Genomic DNA, 20,948 nt, shown 5'->3' on the forward strand with positions numbered 1-20,948 from the left:
TTTTCATTAACATGCACTGTCATTTATATGGATTGGTTGCTTGCATGTTAAACTAGAGTAACTTGCACATGATGCGGCATTTCAGTTAGAACCATATCAACAGAGAAGGGAGAAAACATACTGCAAAACTGTGCAACACTTCACTCAGCTAAATGGTTAAAGCCTGGAGAGTGCTATATTTACACGCTTCAGTTGCTGGTTGGTATGTTCATCTTTATCTTGTGCAGATACCTTTCCAAAATATTTTTATGCACGATTTAACAGCAAACACTATCGATCGCATCAGCTTACTTGTGTTCTGGGCTGCCCACTTGTCCAGGGTCTCTTGTTGGCGTGATAAGATAGGAGCGGCAGGCATAGCCGTGGTCTCTAAGCAGCAGGCCGGGCATACTCCCACTCTCATACTGTACACAGGCACTGCTGCTGTCGAAGATACGGCTGTCGTGAGCTGACCCAGGCCAGCTCGCCACAATGTCGAAGAACTCTAAATTCGGTCCTGTTATGGCCTGAGATTGGGCATAAAAATGTAAACTATTCAATATTAAGCTATGCTGTATGTTTACATGCAATAAACATATACCCAAAAGTTCTGCTGCAGATTTTCTTGAACAGATTACTAGAAAGAACTTTACTGCACTCAAGTTTTCCCACTGGCTCGCATAGCTTGCATGGGACGCAATAGAATGAGAAAAAGTTAAAAAATTAGTTGATAGGCATCACCTAGACGAAATGACGTTCTATGGATTTTTTTTGCTACTGAAACTTTTTAAGTGTTTGTACACAATGTTAGAATCAAACTACCACCTTGTAAAGTTAGCCATACCTGTCCGGTTAACATAGCCAAGGCGAGTACTCAAACAATTGCAGGAACGGCAAGTTTTATAGAGGGTGTTTCACAGCGACACAACAGTAATGTGCTCTCCCGTTCACCACTCCCACCCGGGCGCTGCCTCCCGAATGTGGCCGCGATCAAACCTGCATCTTCATGCTCAGCAATCGAGCGCCCTAACCACTGAGCCACCGCGCCGAGGCACAGCATGGTTAACCTGATAGTGAATACATTCATCATGTGATGTGCACTTACCTGCACATTGTAGGAGAAATATCCTTTCCTGTTCCTGAAAACTTCGGCGTTTTCGCCACCCGGGCTCTTGATCGGTAAGTGTGTACAATCTATACACCCTGTCACGCCGGGGAAACTTGCGATTCTGTAGAATGCAAGCATTACGGCTGGAGCTTGCGCAGCACTCGGTAGTTTAACGAGAGCAGGGAAGAGAGTTGCGGCTATCATACGCGACACTCGTCCGATGATCCGCGACACGGTGGGCTGGGAAATGCCAACGAGGTCGCTGGTCACGATCTGGAAGCACCCGGCTCCGTAGAAGCGGAGCGCGACCAGAAGTTGTAGGAGCGGCGGCAGGGGATTGCCGCGTTGGTCCGCGCTGGCGCGGAAGGGCAGCATCTCGAGTAGGCGTAGCACAGCTCGCTTCGAAAAACGGTAGCGGCAGGTGAACTCGATCTCGCCAAACACTTCCATTGGATTCTGGCGGTCCCTTATCATTCGCCCTGTCGATGGCGCGTACACATACGCTCTTCGCTCCTCTACTTATTCAACACGGGCGTAGAACTCCAGGAACTCACTCATGCTGTCGTCCATCTGATCGTAGTCCGCCATGTTGGAAAAGCAGCTAAAGTACAGCTTAAGGTAGGCAGGCCCCTACCTACATTATAGCAAAGCAGACATTTGGGCTAGTTGGTGTGAATTCATGGTGGAAAAAACAGCGCAAACTTAGACAGAAAACACAGAAAAGAGGGGAGACACTACAAGCGCTGACTCGCAACTAAGGTTTATTAGAAAGAACAGAACACAATATATGCAAAAACCACCCACGACTGCGTACGTCATAACAGATTACGTGCAAGCGTGTAAGATAATCTAAACAGAAGCATCGCGCGTGTGCACCCGGTTATTTAAGTACCATGAATTCACACCAACTAGCCCAAATGTCTGCTTTGCTACAGTTAATTTCTTGTACAGTGGGCTCTCCTTTTTGTTATAACTTCAACGTAACCAACCCTGCTGTAGTCGCGTCGCTAATAGCTGTGTGTGTGTGTGCAAGGCGCGGCTGCTTTCTTGGCATGTCAAGCGTGGACTATGCCCGGTGGATGTTCAGGTGGCTTGCGGGCTGCTCGTCCCTTCCAGAGGCCACACGAGAAGGCTGTCACGAATCCTTCGCGCTGAGTACTGGCGTCAAGCACGCTTCTTCAAGGATCACTTGTGGCTGGCCTGCAGTACAAGCGGAAATGAGAGGTTCTACCGTGACTGGTGCGCAACGGCTGATAGGGTGACCGAGTTCTTCTGGAACACGACGCGTCCAAGGCTTCCTTCCAAGAAGGCTCCTCCCAAGGCTAACGGCAGGATTGTGACTCTGGGTGACATCGACATTCCCAGCAAACACGAAGAGCTGCTTCGACTGGGACCTAAGTTCGGGTTTGAACCGGCCCTTCACCCTGCGGAAAAACTTGCCGTTTCGAAGTCCATCTGCCGACTTGCCTCTGGGGAAGACCAGCCAAGATGCTCCACGGAATGTGTTTCCGTACTGGAAAAGACAGAAGGTAGGCCTCGTATGCGCCGTGACACGCGTCCACTGGTGGACTTCTTGCAGTCGAATAAGACTCGAGTGCTTTTGTCGGAGAAGGAAGGCTGCTTTGTCCTCCTTCCGAATACCTTGTTTGAGGAGAAGGCGTGTTCAGCGATCAACAAGAACTTTCGGCAAGTGGACTTCCGCGGTTCCAAAGTGAGAGATAAGGCGGTCGCCCTTCTTTTGAGCTCAAACCTTGAGCGGTTGGCTTCGTGAGTGAAGAAGGCAAAGGGCTTCGAGTTAGAGCCTTTTTTCACTGCCAAGACCCATAAGCAGGGCTCACCGTTCCGCTGCATTCTGACGGAGAAGGATACTTGGCAGTATGCTGTTGCAGGATATCTGCAGTCGCACTTGTCGTCTCTAAAAGTGCCTGATCCCTTTCTGGTGCCGAACTCTGGAGCATTGGCTGAAGTGTTGTTGGACGACAATCCGGGAACGTGCGGCATGTTTAGCATTGATATTGAGTACCTTTTTTACTCGTTGCCGCACAATGAACTGATGAAAAGCGTTCAAGCGTGCATCACCGACGACAATGATGCTGTCAGCTTTATAAGCAAATGCGGCGTGTCCATTGAAACGTTTTGCGAAATCTTGTCTTTTTACCTTAAATCGACGGTCATCGGATGGAACGGTTCATTTTTTGTACAGAAGGCAGGCGTGTGCATTGGGTCGAGGGTTGCACCTGTGCTTAGGAACATTTTTCTGAGCGACATGGATAGGAAGGTAGCTGCGGCCTCGGCGGGATTGTTCTTGAGGGCTTTCAGATACGTGGATGATTTTTTAGTCATCGTGGAAGGGTCTGACCCTGCAGCGAAAATGGCTGACGTTCTGAGGGTGTTCAGGGTGTACGCTTTCTTGACTTGTCTTTGAGAGCTACTCCGGGACACCTTTGCTGGATGTATCGCCCGCGCACCGTCAAGCCACTCCTCGGTTATGAGTCAGGGCACTCAAAACTAATCAAGGACGGTATCGCGGTTTCGTGCCTTAAAGCCGCCACATCTAGGTCGTGCCACCACCGTGTTGCGGAAAGTGTGTCAGAGCAAGTGGTACGATTGAAAAGCAGCGGTTTTCCCGACCACGTCATCTCCAGGGCAGGAGAAAAAGTTCTGAGGTGGGTTAAGACGAGCCAACGGAAGAGGCCGTGTTGACAGTGAGCGCCGTAGGCCAGCCGTCATTCCGTACGCTCACAGGCTTTCCCATGGGTTAAAGAGCGTGGCAAAGAGGTACGATGTTAGGGTGGTGTTCTCGGCTCCTAAGAAGCTCGCTGCAATTTGCCCACAGGTGGACAAAAAACTGGCGGCTGGTGTCCACAAGAATCGCAAGGCCTGTACAACAAAACATGTGGCGCCTTTCATTCCTTGCAAAAAGGGTGTTGTATATCGGTTGCCACTGTCTTGCGGTAAGGTGTACATCGGGCAAACGGGGCGCTGTGTAAATGTAAGGCTCTTTGAGCACCGCAACCTACTCGGCAGTGACTCGCGAGACAACCTTCCCGCACATTGCCGGGTTTGCAAATGCACACCCCTTTTCCCAAAAACTGACGTGCTTTTTTTCCACCAAGATAAGGTGACCCGGGAGCTGATGGAAGCGTTCTTTATCCGAAAAACCGGCAAACGGTGCGTGAGTGATCCTTCAGTGGCCTTGTCAGAATTGGAATTTAGGTACTTAAATAACCGGGTGCACACGCGCGATGCTTCTGTTTAGATTATCTTGCACGCTTGCACGTAATCTGTTATGACGTACGCAGTCGTGGCTGGTTTTTGTATATATTGTGTTCTGTTCTTTCTAACAAACCTTAGTTGCGAGTCAGCGCTTGTAGTGTCTCCCCTCTTTTCTGTGTTTTCTGTCTAAGTTTGCGCTGTTTTTTCCACCATGAACCTACCTACATCTTTGGATAAGTAAAGTATAAGGAAAGGACAGATTTGCTCATAAGTGCAGTTTATGAAACAGCTTAAGGAGGTTTTAAGTGGCTAGAGGGGAAAGTTAAGGAAAAGTCAGGTTTGTGAATATGGGGGTTAAAGAACTTAAAGTAATATACTTAAAGTAAGGGTTCCAAGCCATGTTGAAATTCGCCGCCGCGGTGGCTCAGTGGCTATGGTGCTCGGCTACTGACCCGAAAGACGTGGGTTCGATCCCGGCCGCGGCGGCTGGAATTTCTTTGGAGGAGAAATTCTAGAGGCCCGTGTACTGTGCGATGTCAGTGCACGTTAAAGAACCCCAGGTGGTCGAAATTTCCGGAGCCCTCCACTACGGCGTCTCTCATAGCCTTAGTCGCTTTGGGACGTTAAACCCCATAAACCAAACCAAACCAAACCATGTTGAAATTCATGGTAACGAGACAGCGGACGCATGTGCTGCTCAAGCACACAACAAGGAAATACAGAAAATAAGAATGCCCCACAATGATCGTATGAAGCTAGTTCAGAGCAGACTGAGGAACAAATGGCAGAGCACATGGAATAGTCCGATAAATAACAAGCTACACTTAATAAAACCAATATTAGGAGAATGGAAATCATGCACACATCAGGAACGCATTTTTGAAGTTTTTTTTGTCGTTTACGTATCGGACACGCACACCTTATCCACAACTTCCTACTAACAAAACAACACAAACCTACCTGTGAAAAATGCGGAGATTAACTGACAGTAACTCATATCATAATCTCATGCATAGTACTTGAAACACTCAAGAACAAGTTTTTTACCCCGTTTTACAACCAGCAGATCCCTTTTCATCCGTCATTGATTTTAGGTGAAGAAGCTCTTATTGATAAGTAAAGCGTTTTTAACTTTTTAAAAGACGCCAGTGTACTCTCGAAACTCTGAGTAATGGTCAGGTTTTTACAACTTGCGATTTTTTTTCGAACCACACACCTCAGCCACCCTCTCGTCGTGAGAACACGGCCGAGGTCACTCTTCTATCGGTTGGGGACCTCGAGATCCTTGCACAGCCAAGGATGGCTGCTGAGGTTGCCAATCCTTTTTAAACCATTTACCATAAGTCTCTTTTAAAATTTTGTCTTATATTTTTACTAGGTTGCACGAATTAACTTTTTAGGCCCTTTACACCGCCGTTCATTTAGAGTTTAGTATAACAGCTGTTTAAAAGATTTATCTATACCCCGAGCTTGGTGCATGATAGCCTTAGTCGCTTATGCGCCATTAAACCCAGCTCAACTCAACCCCACCCTACAGCTGAGCGAAATAGAGCTACCCGTAAAAAATGAACATAAATTTCTAGGTATAACATTTGACAGAAAACTCCCTTTCCTGCCTGACATAAACGCATTAAATAAGAAAGCGGCCCGATCCCTTAACATACTCAAAGTACTCTCCCGAAAGGACATGTCTTTTGCAAATTTATCGCTCTGTAGTGCGCTCTTCCCTGGATTATGGATTTATACTATATGGGTTAGCGAGACCATCGTACCTGAAACGACTGGACCCCGTACATAACTTAGGTTTGCGACTTTCCACTGGTGCATACAGGACTTCACCCATAAATCGTCATTATGTATAAACTAACGAACCATCGCTTGGAGACAGGAGAACGATGCCCACGTGTTCATACATTTCAAAAATCCGTTTCCTCCTTAAACGCATCTGTCACCAAATATTCACAAAGTGCCCATCAAGAACACTATTTAATAACAAACCACAGACTACTAGGCCACTGCTCTTGCGTTTCGAAGAGATGTGCGAAAACCTCGCCATACTAGACACATTACCTGGCATTGCTCCAAGACGAGATCCATTGCCTCCATGGTACCTTTTTCCTTCAATCTGCGATTTAACTCTTAGAAAGTTCCGTAAAAAACAAACGCCACAGCAGCATACATTACAAGAATTTTTTGCACTCGAGGAAAAATACAGCACTTTCATACCTTTTTATATAGATGTCTCAAAAACAGATTCTTATGTTGGAAGCGCAGTGGTACGAGGGAACTGGAATCAAACAGCAAGGCTTCCGCAATGTGCATCAATCTTCACTGCTGAATGTTACGCTGTCTGTTTAGCTACTCAGAAAATAGTAAACAAGAAGCCCACAAAGAGTATTATTTACACAGACTCACTAAGTTTACTTACAGCTCTCCACTCTAGAAATGCAATCACTCCGCTACTTATTGACATCATACATAACATATTAATAGCCACAGGTCAAGGACAGAACATTAAACTCTGCTGGGTCCCGAGTCATGTCGGAATAAAAGGAAACGAGAGAGCAGACTTCTACGCTGCTCAAGGTCGTGGCAAGGAAATAAAGAAAGTAAATATGCCCTATATGGATTGCGTGAACTTAATACAGCGTAAATTACGAGAAAAATGGCAGTCATCTTGGAGCAATGAGGTAAAAACAAACTACACTTAGTAAAGCCAGTTTTAGGTGAGTGGCAGTCCTGCACCCACCAGGAACGTTTCAAAGAAGTCATTATATGTCGTCTTCGTATAGGGCACACGCACCTCACGCATAATTTCCTAATAACAAAACAAGACAAGCCACAATGTGAATTATGTCAAGATGAGCTAACAATAAATCATAGTTTATTGTCATGCATAAAACTAGAAAGACTGAGGAAGAAGCATTTTACAGTTTTTTATAATGAACACATACCATTCCACCGAACTTTGCTCCTAGGTGAACATGCACTTGTTGACATTTCGCAGGTTTTTAAGTTTTTAAACATAGCAGGTGTTTTAGACAAGTTGTAGAGGTAATGAATGATAAGTTTTTCACAACAAGCAGATTTTTTTAACCACACCTCAGCCACTCTCTCGTCCTGAGAAGAAGGCTGAGGTCTTTATTCGATTTGTCGGGATCCTCGACATTCTTGCGCCGCCAAGGATGGTTGCAGAGGTTACCTGACCTTCTTTAAAGCTTTTACCGTAAGTGACTTCTAAAATTTTGTCTTATTTTACTGGGTTGAACGAAATGACTTTTTGGGCCCCTTACACCACTGTTGATTTACACTTTCGTATAACATCCTATACAAAACATTTTTCTATACCCTGAGCTTGGCGCATGAGAGTCTGAGCCGCTTATGCGCCATTAAACCGAACATAACACAAACAACACTAGTACACTTTTTGAATGTGATTGCACAGAAATTGTACAAAGAGTAATATCAAAAGAGAATAAAATCATTATTTGACAGAACTACATGCTCGTAACTGCATCGATCAGAACTCGCCTATACAAATTGAATGCAAGAAATGAACACGTCACTGCTCCTCGAAGTGCGATGAAATTGGTCCACATATCACACTGCAAGCTGACTAAGCACTTCCAGCAGCCAATACATGCCAAAGCTGCTTCTTGAGAGGGCATGGCATCTGACCTGCGGACAGCATCTCTCACCCGCTGCTGTTGTTTGCGCAGGTTCTGCCGCTGATTTTGCATGCGACGCCCACCCCGGTATCAACAACCAACATCAGCGCGATACAACCCCCATGCTTTCCTCGGACCACGTCACAAGCAATGGCACATTCGAAGGATTTCGACGACGAGGTGTGAAGTCATCTGCAGCCGAACTACTTAAGGAACAACGCGACACCGACCAGATCAGAGGGCAAGGCATCTGGCCTGCGGACAGCATGGCTCACCCGCTGCTGCTGTTTGTGCAGGTTGGTTCTCCGTCCACAGACTGCTGTTACCGGAGTGACAATAGATTTTTAGTTGTCCTGCCGTGCCGTGGTCGGCTTCATTGCATTGTTGTTGACTGTTTGTCTGTGCTGATACTGCTAATGTCGGGAGACAGAAGAAAATCCCGGACCTAAGACAGCTGAGCTGTTACAGACTATTATAGGTAATCAAGCCAATCGCAGGCAGGTAGTGCATGTGGGTGACTGTTTCTCTTCTGCATTAGAAGTGTTTTCTGGCGTTTCTCAAGGATCGGTTTTAGCTCTATTATTGTTCCCAATTTATATTAATGATATTAACAAGGTTATCGAGTCTCCTGTAGAATTTAAGCTTTTTGCAGACGACTGTTTAAATTATTCTCGAATAACACAAGCTGCCGACCAGATTAGAATAAACCGTGTCCTTCCTTCCTTGCATCTTTGGTGCGAAAAATGAGGCATGAAAATTAACTACACAAAATCAACTTTTACGCATATATTAATAAGAAGATTGTGATGTTATTTTCTTACAATGTTGGAGAAAATAATCTATAAAGTGTTGATACCTTCAAGTATTTAGGCTTCACAATTACACATAACCTGCAGTGACATAAACATGCGTGTGCTCGACAGCTTCCCAAAACTTTACTTTCTGAGGAAGAAATTGGAACATGCAACAAAAGATGTCAAATTAACGGCATACAAAACATTCATCCGGCCATCCTTGGAGTATGCTTGTGTTGTCTGGAGCCCGCACCAAAAAGTTCTAAAATATAAACTGGAACGAATTCAAAGAATGGACGCTCGTTTTATTTCGTCAAGATAGAGAAGGGACTCAGTGACGGAAATTCTAAACTCATGTTGTCTCGAGTCACTTGAAAATCGAAGGCAAAAATCAAGACAATCTTTTCTTTCAAATAATTCAAGGGCACTTTAAGATAAAAACAGATAGATATGTTCAGTCCCCGGGAAGACGGAGCGCTAGAACAAACCACACTCGATAAATTAAGCCTTACGACTCGCGTGTTGACGTTTTTCGTTACTACTTTTTTCCTGATGTGATCGAAATTTGGAATGCTTTGCCTGTTGAAGTTGTCGAGCAATCCGACGTGCACAAGTTCGAAAGTTCAATCGATATTTTGTGTCGAGGGCGTCCAACATGATGTTATGAGATGTGAAATTTGTCTGTTGTACATTGCATTGTATACCCTCTCTGTAACGGCCCTCAAGCGAGGGTGAACAGTATCAATAAATAAATAAAATAAATAAATAGCCCACTGCGGCCGCTCAGTAGTTATAGCGCTCAGTGGCTGACTCCTAGAATGCAAGCACTGTACTCTAACCTGTACTGTACAATGGAAGTGCATATTAAGGAACCCCAGGGAGTCTAAATTTACCTGGAGCCCTTAATGGACTTCAGCGTCTCTCATAGCTCAAGTGGCTTCGGGAAGTTGCTCGCGAAAAACAAGATGAAGCACTTTATTAATACTAAGACAGCTCATTTAGTTCACGTAAAAAAAAACAAGGGTTTAAAGTTAAGCAAGCACTGTGCACGATAAAAAAATGTTCAGTTATTAAGCTTTGGACCAATCCTCGTCATTTTTATCTATGACTGCTTTTGGTGGAGGTAATCAAACAGACATGGTGGCTCCAAGTCAAAGTAATTAGAGGCTTGGTTACCATACATGCAAGCATGGCAGTTGGTGAGAATGACGGCAGCCCTGCAAATACTATGCACAGCCTGCAAAAGCAGCCTTTGATTTTTGAAGAATTCGAGAAAAGCAAACAGGGAAATTACTCTCCATAATCCCTAATCTACGGCCTGCCTAACTCTACTCATGGCAGCAATGAAGTTTTCTTTAGCAATTGTGAGCCATGCACCTCAATATTGTTTCATCAGAAGCGGCCGCAGGGGATATGCAGGGTCCCCATATATCACTGCATCATTTCTTGGGACCAGCGCCTCCAGATTCTTGAAATGAAAAAAAAAAAAACTAGCGCATACCATGTTCTGTAATGTCACCAAAACAATGTTCACAGCAGCACAAATGGCAAGCAGACACTGAGTAGAACAGTTTGTAATAATACTGTGACGAATAAGACGGAGCTGGAAGTGTGCGCTTGTGTGCTGTTCGGATGTCCCAAGCCGTCGATCCCCTGCCTAGCAGATTACTTCTGCATATAGCCATTACGTAACACTTGGTTACGTAATATAGGAGACGAGGCTGGCAGTGGCACGGGACTGAGCGCTCGTCTCATCAAATCATCTCATAGCCATCGGTCATCTTGTCTCATTGTTTGGCTGGCCATCATGCAATAATATTATTGCATATTAAATCAGAGTAAAATTAATGTTGAGTTATAAACACGCCATGCTTTCTTTATGTTTTCAATGTTATGAGGTAGCAACAGAGAAAACACAAGAACGGGAAGGCAGGCAGGTTAACTAGGTGACACCGAGTATGCTACCCGACAGTGGAACGGGAAACAAAGGAAGAGAAAGGAGACAAAGAGGAATTGGAAATCGTCACAAGACAAACATGTGCAAAACTGAGATACAACAAGCATGCTGACAGGAATTACTTTATCGCAATGAAACTTAACAGCATCATGCCTGCTGCCCGGATATGGCCCCTCAAGCTGACAGATGAGCCCATTGAGGCACATGAGGGCTTGATATTTCAGTGCGTGGACCCTCTTGTGCCCAGAGAAGTACACTCTTTGACCATCTGACGGGCGACATATAGGCGGTGCTGTTCCGTCAATAAATGCCCAGCAGTGGTCCAGGGGGGCGCCTTTTAAGTGAACCGCCTAAAATCAGTTAGACACAGTGTAAAGTGTTTAAGCTTATGGACTTTATGGACTTTATGATGGACTTCAAGGAGTGTCATGTTATTGTTTAAACCTTGGTAACCAAAGTAAAAAAGTTATGGTAAGTGATAACCACGGAAAGAGATGGCAAGTACTAAGTAGTGACAATTGAGTTAGTGCAGTGGCATGCAGTAGTATCACACACAGCTTGGTGAGCGCTACTATCGTCTGTCAATTTTTCTTGCCTTGCTCATTCACCACGTCACGTGAGACGCAGCTGAGATATCAGAACTGCTGAAGTGTTGACACACAACCACAACATCAGACTTTACGGGGGCAACAGCGCGTGTTCTGTCTTTTTCATTACAGATTTGGTTTTGTTTTTATGGGATTTAACGTCCCAAAGTGACTCTGGCTATGAGAGGCGTCGTAGCGGAGGGCTCCGAATAATTTTGAGCACCTTTAACATGCACTCACATCGCACAGTACACGGGCCTCTAGTTTTACATTATCCGACGAAAATGGCAAACGTAATCTGTTCCCGTACGACCACCTTTTAAGGAACAAAACAGAAATAAGGGAGACCTGAGTTGTTTTCGCCTGAGTATATTTGATGTCACAACAATCGAGCACTTTTCGCAGTGAGGGATCTGACTTCTGCAACTCCTCCATTATATATTGTGACTTCTGCTCACAGTTCCATGTAAATTACTTTCTCTTTCCTTCTACTGCGAATGTCATGCGATATGCAGAATAAACCAGCAAACTGAAAAACTTATGTTGCTCATTTCTTTCAAACGAGACGGGGTCAGCCACTTCTGACACGGCCGGTTTTCAAGTATGAATCCAAATCTCTGCTCAATGTGCAGCACTGTTTTGTTTGAAATGCTCAATATCACTTAGTAGTGACGGCCAAATATTTCCTGCAAATGGCACAGCCTGCTCGGTTAGGCCAATCGCCGCAAAAAGATGCAGAAGGGTTCTTGCCCAGACACTCGCACTCCCTGAGCGCTTGTTACGTATTCATCATCATCATCATCAGCCTGACTATGCCCACTGCAGGGCAAAGGCCTCTCCCATGTCTCTCCAATTAACCCTGTCCTTCGCCAGTTGCGGCCACTGCATCCCCACAAACTATTTAATCTCATCCGCCCACCTAACTTTCTGCCGTCCCCTGCTACGTTTGCCTTCTCTTGGAATCCACTCTGTTACCCTCAATGACCCGCGGTTATCTTGCCTTCGCATTACATGCCCTGCCCAAGCCCATTTGTTCCTTTTGATTTCAACTAGGATATCATTAACCCGCGTTTGTTCGCTCACCCACACCGCCCTCTTCCGATCTCTTAACCTTACACCTATCATTCTTCTTTCCATAGCTCGCTGCGTTGTCCTTAACTTAAGCTGACGCCTCTTTGTTAGCCTCCACGTTTCTGCCACATAGGTGAGTACCGGTAAGATACAGCTGTTGTATACTTTTGTCTTGAGGGATACTGGTAAACTGCAATTCATGATCATGTATTCGGGCAATTCTGAAGCTTTTACAAGTTTCCGTAAGTCCACCTTCTCGAACCTAAAGTGCCTTCCCAACGTGCTGTCGGGCACGGTGTCCAGGTTCAGGAGGCCGTGTCTGGATGCATATTGTCGGCACTGCTGTTCACGCTCACGCATCATCACAGCTTGCTCGATTCGGTTACCTAAAAAAAATAAAAAAGCTAGTCCCTGCCTCGACTGCGCAGTGCGCGACCCCTATGGGGACGCCATGCAACCGGCTATCTACGTGATACGACTTGGATAAGCTTGGCCAATACCTTGGCTAAGAGCGAAAAATGAGGCAGAAAATGTTTTTACATTATAACACCAGATGGCGCCACTGCGGCGTTGGCTATTGTTGCGTTCGGATTGTTGTGAGCTAAACAAAAAGTGCTCTTGCGACTACCACAGTAACCTCCCGCTAAATGCTTGCGTATAACGTACGTAAACGCGCATATGCTATACTAAAAGCCTCTAATGGAACTTGTTCTAGAGCTTTCGGAAGTATCTACAGCTGTTTTTACCTTGCTGTAATTGATGCTTGCCCTCGACAAAATGCCATCATGCTAACAAACATTTAGCACGGCCGTATGAGCGACGGCGAGCGCAGAACTGGGCCGATGTAATGGAGAACAAGTAAGAAATGAAATGATTAGAGGGGCGCAAGTATATAGCGCGTTAATAGGCGATACCTCCAGAGTTATCTTTATTTTGTTTTTTCGACCTCCTGCCGACCCCTCCCCAGCCCCTGCTGACTTCCTTCGAAATCCACTCTTGTTTTGGACATGCACGAGGAAGTTGCAAACTGCCCACACGCCTGCCTTTCTCAATCTCGCATGGCTCACGCAATACTCAAATAGCGGTTACTGCGGAGGCACATTGGTCCATGTAAACAAGTACCAACGCAAACCGACTTCTCCATACGTTCCCCTCAACAAACAGTCGTTTACCTTATAATGCTGTATCGGGCATGGCACCAGTTTCCCTAAGAAAAAAAAAAGCTATACGAGGGCCGGTGTTTCCACGGAACAGCGTGTGGCTGAAGGCCGACGAGGCTCGGACCCCCACAGAAGGCGGCAAAACATGGTTTAGAATTGTGGGCTTCAATGCCTAGCTTACGGAACTGCAGATTTGCAGCAAGCGGACCAAGTTTGCTATTTCTCTTGCCATCATTCCATGCTGCTCTAATAAGGCAACCACAGCTAGCTGCACAAAAATTCAGCGTCTCATCAATCAAGCGGCTGAGAACAGTGGAAAGTGAACGTTTATCGTTGCGCAGGTTGGTCAAAACCGCAGACTTGCCTATCGCAGTGAATATATATCGCAGTAAATACCGCAGTGAACAGGGAGCCACAGCTTTCAGAAAAGCTAGTAGTGCACGTGCGCTGGCATTCTAACACGTCGGACTCTCTGAAGAGGTATTGTATCTTGAGAGCGATCTGACGCGGTTAACGCCGCGATCCTGACGTCCCTACGCGCAAAGCTGCACAGGGCGACAATTTCGGCGTGGTCATCAGCTTGGTACTCCAATGCGATTTGGCAGAAGCGGTTGGCAGGTATAATGCGCTCACCTTCGACAAACCCCCGTGATCCACACCTAAGATTAGAAATCAAAGCACAGAACTTAGCAAACTTGCCGCCGTCAAAACGAACCAAAGTTTTTAGATAAGGACAGTTAGAAAACAGCCGCGGCGAGCAAAGGAGCACGTGAGGGAGCGGCGCAGACCCATGAGATCGCCGCCTAGGCGATGGCGCTGCGGTCGGTTTAGGATGGGCGCATCGTCTGCTACCCTCAGGAGCGCAGCAGGCGGTGGCTCGCGTGCGTACAAAAACGTATTTAAGGAATACAAACGTAGATTTCGCCTTCATCTCTTTTGTATTAATGAAACAAGACGGTTTAGTAGCATTTGTAAACACAACTCCAGCCGGGCATGTTAAAGACGCGTTGGCAAACGGCTGCTGGTCTCGATGAGACTTCCTAGCTGTGCAAACTCTCATGGAGCCGATATATTGTGGGAATGTTGTGCTCCCTCATGGAAGCTTAAAAGCTCGTTGTTCAGTCTTCTTTAAGCATATCTGCATCCATGCCGGGGCAGGTTACTTTCGTTAGCCTCGTAGAAGCCGGTTAGCGTGGCGGCTTCTAAACCTCAGATTTCCCATTTAACGAGGTGATTTTACAAAGTAAATGGTTGTGTTGTGTTGGGTTTAATGGCTGTCACTGTCTGTCTAGGACGTGAGTCAAAAAACCAGAGAGGTGTACGTCTCCAAAAACAATGTTTACTGCAACAATAAAAATCAACTACAAAACTAAAAAGCAGAGGTTACATCACATGGATAAACATGGAACAATCAGGCAGAGTTCCCACACGCAGGTGGTTTAAAGAACAACATCAAATAGTTCTAATTAGAGTCTTTTGAGTCCATGTAGAAATCGAATGATTGATAATGAAAACAGTCCAATCAGTACTCAAGGTGGATGATGGTGAGGAATGTCGCCAGAGGAGACCTCGCCGGGGCCTGCGGTGCGTAGCCGAAGGAGCGTCACGACGGTCCGGATCGTTGCCGGGGTGCGTCGGCCTGGGAGGGCAGCCTCAGAGCGTGTTTCCTTCACCGGCGTCAAAACTCGAGTCCCTTTGTCTACCCTCGGGGCGGCCGCACGGAGGGGACGCCGTGGCATACCGACCTCCTCGCCCCGCGGGTGCGTTGCGCCCATGTATCTTCGCGGCCGTGGTTTCACACGCACTTGCGGTCCCCAAAGCCGCGCGCCCACGCCGTCTGGTTTTCTTCGGTCTCCGTGTAAACGATTATTGCTTCCGCGCAAACGCGCGCACTTTGCACCGTCTGCTTCGCTCTTTCCCCGTGGCTACGTCGGTTTCATCCGCTGCGTGCCACAGTTTCTATCTTCGTTTCCTTTCTTGGCGAGGCGTCTCGTACTCAGCCGTGACAAGTACCCCCCCCCCACTTAAGAGTTTTCCTACGAAGGAAAACTGCTCACTCGCGTAATATGCACAAACACGCACACACAAAAGTCACAAGAAACCGCACAGTTCACACTGTATGCACACAAAGAACAGCAAAGCACGAACATATATAGATACTTCTTTCCTGCGGATATATATGCATGCTAAACACGCTGAAAGCCACCCTTAGTTCAGCCTACTAAGGAAGTCTGCTCCCAAGTTTTCTCTTCCTTTTATGTATTCGATATGGAACTCGTACTCCTGGAGTGTTAAGCTCCATCTCATCAATCTTCCGTTCGACCATTTGGTTTTTGTCAAACACTGTAGGGGCTGGTGGTCTGTTTGCACCCTAAAATGCGTTCCATACAGGTACAAATGAAACTTCTTTATGGCCCACACAAGTGCTAAACACTCCTTTTCTACAGTCGAGTAGTTTTGTTCGCATGCCCTGAGCTTCTTGCTAGCATAGGCCACAGGGTGAAGTATTCCGTCTTCCTCCTGCATCAGCACTGCGCCTAGGGCTGTCCCTGATGCGTCTGTGCGTAAAACAAATTCTTTGTTTACATTAGGGGCCAGCAAGACGGGCGGTTGCGCCATTCTTTCTTTAAGCTTGTTGAATGCTTCCTGCTGTCGGTCACTTCAGTTTACTGTATTTGGTGCCCCTTTCTTTGTCGTCTCCACCAGTGGGAGAGCTATGTCTGCATAATGTGGAATGAATTCTCTGTAGAATCCAGTTAATCCCAAAAAGGACTGCACCTGCTTTTTGGTTGTCGGCCTTGGTGCCACCTGGATTTTTTCTACGATATCTGGCTTCGTCGCTATCCGCCCCATCCCTATCTCGTGTCCTAGAAAGGATACCGATTCAAATCCGACCTCGCACTTTGTGGGCTTCACCGTCAGGTTCGCCTCACGAAGTCTCTCAAAAAGGGTTTCAAGCGCCATCAAATGTTCCTCCCACGTGTCTGTGGCAACCAGAATGTCGTCTATGTAGTGGTGTATATAGTGAAGACCACCCAGTACCAGTCTCATTAGCTTTGTGAACGTGGCCGCTGCAGTCTTCAGGCCAAATGGCATGAATCGAAACTGAAATAGGCCGTTAGCGCATGAGAAAGCTGTTTTTTCCTTGGAACCTTCCTCCATAGGTATCTGCCAATACCCTTTCGCGAGGTCGAACTTCGAGAAAAATTTCTTTTGTGCGACGCTCGCAAACACCACGTCAATTCTTGGAATGGGCTCACTATCGGGGATTAAGACGTTGTTGAGCCGCCTGAAGTCGACACACAGTAGATTGGAGCCATCTGTCTTCTTGACGACTACGAGGGGTGAGTTATAGGCGGACTCCGTGCGCTCAATTATGCCCAGTCTAAGCATTTCCTCTACTTCTTTCTCGACTGTCTTATGTGTAACCAGTGGCAAAGGGTACTGCCTGACGTGTATAGGCTGCTCAGTGGTCAGGCGCAGCTTGCACTCAAGAACCTTCGTCTTTCCAGGCAGGTCTGAGAAAACGGTGTCGTATCGTTCGAGAAGACGCTTGAGTTGCGCCGTCTTTTCTACTTCTAGGGCGGGGTTAATCATCGCGTCCTCTGGTCCCGATGTCTTCCTTGCATTGAAAGTGGGCACTTCCTCTCCATCCGGCTCTTCACTGATGACCATGCAGGCGATCATCTGGTCGGCATTAGGGCTCCTTTCTTCATATCTCTTCAGCATATTTATGTGGAAGATCTTCTTGTTTCCGTTCACTAGCAGCTCGTAGTCTACTTCATTCTTCTTCCTTGTTACTGGAAATGGACCTTTCCACTGCATAGTGAGCTTGTTCTTGTCACTCGGCAGCAGGATCAAGGCCTTTTCACCTGGCTTTAGCTGTCGATTCACCGACTTGCGGTTATAAAATTTCCTGTACTTCTCCTTGGCAGCATCAAGGTTGCGGTGCGCAATCTCGCATGTTTTATCCAACCTCTCTCTCAGCTCCAGCACGTAAGTATACGTGGTTTTCTGTTCGGCTTCCAATTCCTTATTTGACCAAAGCTCTCGAAGGATAGTCAGTGGTCCTCTGACGGCTCTGCCGTACAGCATTTCGAATGGCGAGAAGCCCAAACTTGACTGCGGAACCTCTCGGTATGCAAATAGCAGTGCTGGAAGGTAACGATTCCAATCAGCAGGTCTTTCCTGGCACATTTTCTTCAACATGTGCTTGATGGTCCCGTTGAAGCGTTCAACCAAGCCATTACACATCGGGTGGTATGGGGTTGTCAGCAGCTGCTTCACTGACAGGAGACGACTAATTTCCTAAGTCTGAAGTGAAATTTGATCCCCGGTCCGTGAGCATCTCTTTCGGTACTCCGTACCGCGAGAACATTTCAAGCAGCGCTTCTGCGACTTCGACTGTCTCAATAGATTTTAGCGCGATGGCGTCTGGATATCTTGTCGCCACGTCCACCAGGGTGATGATGTAGCGATTTCCTTTCCTCGATGCAGGAGCTATGGGTCCAATAATATTGACTGCCACTCTGGAATGGCATTTCAATGGTAGGCATAGTTCCAAGTGGCGCCTTCCCGACTTTTCCTTTGGGTATCGTCTTTTGGCATATGTCACAAGATTTGACATATCGCTTCACGTCACTTTGAATGCCTGGCCAGTAGAATTCTTCTGTTATTCTGTTTGTCGTGTTCTTGGCCCCTTGGTGACCAGCCATAATCGAATCATGGCCTAGACACATGACAGCCGGTCGCAATTCTTTGGGTATCACTAGCTGCAGCACTTCTCTTCCTGAGCTGAACTGACAGTTTCTGTATAAAATGCCGTCTCGTATGAGAAACTGAAATGTCGTTCGGCATTTCTTTCTTTTTAGAATTTCTCCAACCCTTTTGAAACAGTCCGCCAGTGACGAGTCGTCTCTTTGCCCCTCCGCTACACTCTCGGGAGTAACCTTCAGCAGCTCTGCCGCGGGTACCTTCAGTTTAGATGTCTTTCCCTGCGCTGCTTTTCCTGCTCTGGTCTGTACAGCTGACGAAATCATCGGTGTTTCGTCCCTTTTTTCTTCCGTGGGCTCCAAGCTGCCATTTCCCACGAGCGAAACTTCGTACGCGCGGGTCTTTACAAGTGTTTCCTCTTCACTTCTCTCCCTCAGGCCTGGGTCTTGTTCCGCACTGGGGGTCCAGTTGGCATCTGGGTCGTCAAGCTTTCTTACGCCCTTGATATTCCCTAGCACTAAGTCGTACAGCGGTTCGTCTAAGCATTTTGCTACCACAGGTCCCGAATAGTACGGAGTAGAAATGCAAATAATTGCCTCCGGAAGGTAGCGAACCGTGCTGTCCACCAGTAGGACTGACGCCAACTGACCAGTAAGCTCCTCCTCTTCAACGAGGCTCCTTCTCACTAGGACAGTATTTGTGCCACTGTCTCTCAAAACGGTGATGCGCTGTCCATGAATTTCGCCCTCGACCACTGGCATCGACAACTCTTTGACAGCTTCGTGCTTAGCTGTTTTACTTTCCGGCATCTCCCGCTCGGCCTTTGCGTCTGTCTTTCGGGCTTCCTCGGCGCCCGTGTCACCTTCTCTGGGACGTACGATACACGCGGCCTTCTCTTGCGTTCGCAATCTGCATTCTTCAGCTCGGTGGCCTCTTTTGTTGCAGTTTTGGCAGATTAATTGTGTCTGCCCACTCTTTCCTCCAAACCTACAATCCGCGGCGCGGTGTCCAATACGATTGCACAGGAACCACCTCGGGGGCTGCTTGAATGCGCCACTTTGTACTCCTCGCTTTACCGCGTCTGCATCGGAACTTCTGCCGACGTCTTCATTAACCTTGCTTAGGTTTCTATGGCCTTGGGCTTCCATGAACTGATCTGCGTACTCAGTCAATTCTTCCACTTTCTTCAACTTCCTCTCTTTTAGAAATACGGCCAGCCTTGGGTGACAGCAGGACAAAAACTGCTCTGCCACCATGCGGTCTTCCACCCCTTCGTACGACTTTTCTACCTCGGCCATTTCCAGCCATCGTTCAAAGTAGTTCGACAATCTAGATGCGAACTGCTTAGCTGTTTCCGCATCGTTAGGTTTGCTACCTCGAAACCTTTCACGAAAGCCTTCTGCGGTTAAGCGGAACCTCTGCAGAAGTCTCTTCTTCACATTATCATAGTCTGTCGACTCTGATGCGGGCATTCTCCCAAAAACTGTTAAGGCCTCGCCCACCAGACAAAGGCTCAAAGCTGTTGCCCACTCGCTCTTATCCCATCCTTGTCCTACTGCTATTCTCTCAAAGCGATGCAAATAAGCATCCAAATCGTCTCGCTTATCGTCAAAAGGGGCCATCAGCTTTCTTGGACAAACAGCTGTTGATCGCGGTGCCACAACACCTGACAAAACTCCCGTCGCCTCTGACACAGCTTCCACGCTAGTGTTAGCAAGGCGTAACTTGAGCTCAAGCACTTCTTTCTCCTTTGCCATTCTCTTTTCTTCTAGTTCTGCCATTCGCTTAGCTCTCTCTTCAGCTTCAACTGCCTGTTCACGAGCCCTGTCGCTCTCTTCAAGCGCCTGCTTATGCGCCAACTCCCTTTCCTCTTTGTGTCTCGTTTTCTCCTCCTCATAAAGAGCCATCGTTTCCTCTTTCGTGAACCCGAGCTTTTCGGCTCTCAACATAAGCTTGTGGAGGTCCATCTCTCTGGCTTCAGCACGAGCACAAGCGTGTTGACATTAACGTTACGACAGAGTGACGAATGAGGATCCTGGCAGGCTCGCCATTAATTTCATGTCACTGTCTGTCTAGGACGTGAGTCAAAAAACCAGAGAGGTGTACGTCTCCAAAAACAATGTTTACTGCAAGAATAAAAATCAACTACAAAACTAAAAAGCAGAGGTTACATCACATAGATAAACATGCAACAATCAGGCAGAGTTCCCACACGCAGGTGGTTTAAAGAACAACATCAAATAGTTCTAATTAGAGTCTTTTGAGTCCATGTAGAAATCGAATGAATGATAATGAAAACAGTCCAATCAGTACTCAAGGTGGATGATGGTGAGGAATGTCGCCAGAGGAGACCTCGCCGGGGCCTGCGGTGCGTAGCCGAAGGAGCGTCACGACGGTCCGGATCGTTGCCGGGGTGTGTCGGCCTGGGAGGGCAGCCTCAGAGCGTGTTTCCTTCACCGGCGTCAAAACTCGAGTCCCTTTGTCTACCCTCGGGGCGGCCGCACGGAGGGGACGCCGTGGCATACCGACCTCCTCGCCCCGCGGGTGCGTTGCGCCCATGTATCTTCGCGGCCGTGGTTTCACACGCACTTGCGGTCCCCAAAGCCGCGCGCCCACGCCGTCTGGTTTTCTTCGGTCTCCGTGTAAACGATTATTGCTTCCGCGCAAACGCGCGCACTTTGCACCGTCTGCTTCG

At 47.1% G+C, this 20,948-nt stretch overlaps 1 pseudogene; it reads right to left on the reverse strand.

Moving 5' to 3' along the window:
- Positions 1–9,867: 9,867 nt before the first annotated feature.
- Positions 9,868–17,794, reverse strand: LOC149355914 (uncharacterized; annotated as a pseudogene).
- Between the last annotated feature and the right edge of the window lie 3,154 nt (positions 17,795–20,948).

The sequence above is a fragment of the Amblyomma mixtum genome, chromosome 3 (assembly GCF_055824585.1).
Source record: "Amblyomma mixtum isolate Tamu chromosome 3, ASM5582458v1, whole genome shotgun sequence".
NCBI classification, from domain to species: Eukaryota; Metazoa; Arthropoda; class Arachnida; order Ixodida; family Ixodidae; genus Amblyomma; species Amblyomma mixtum.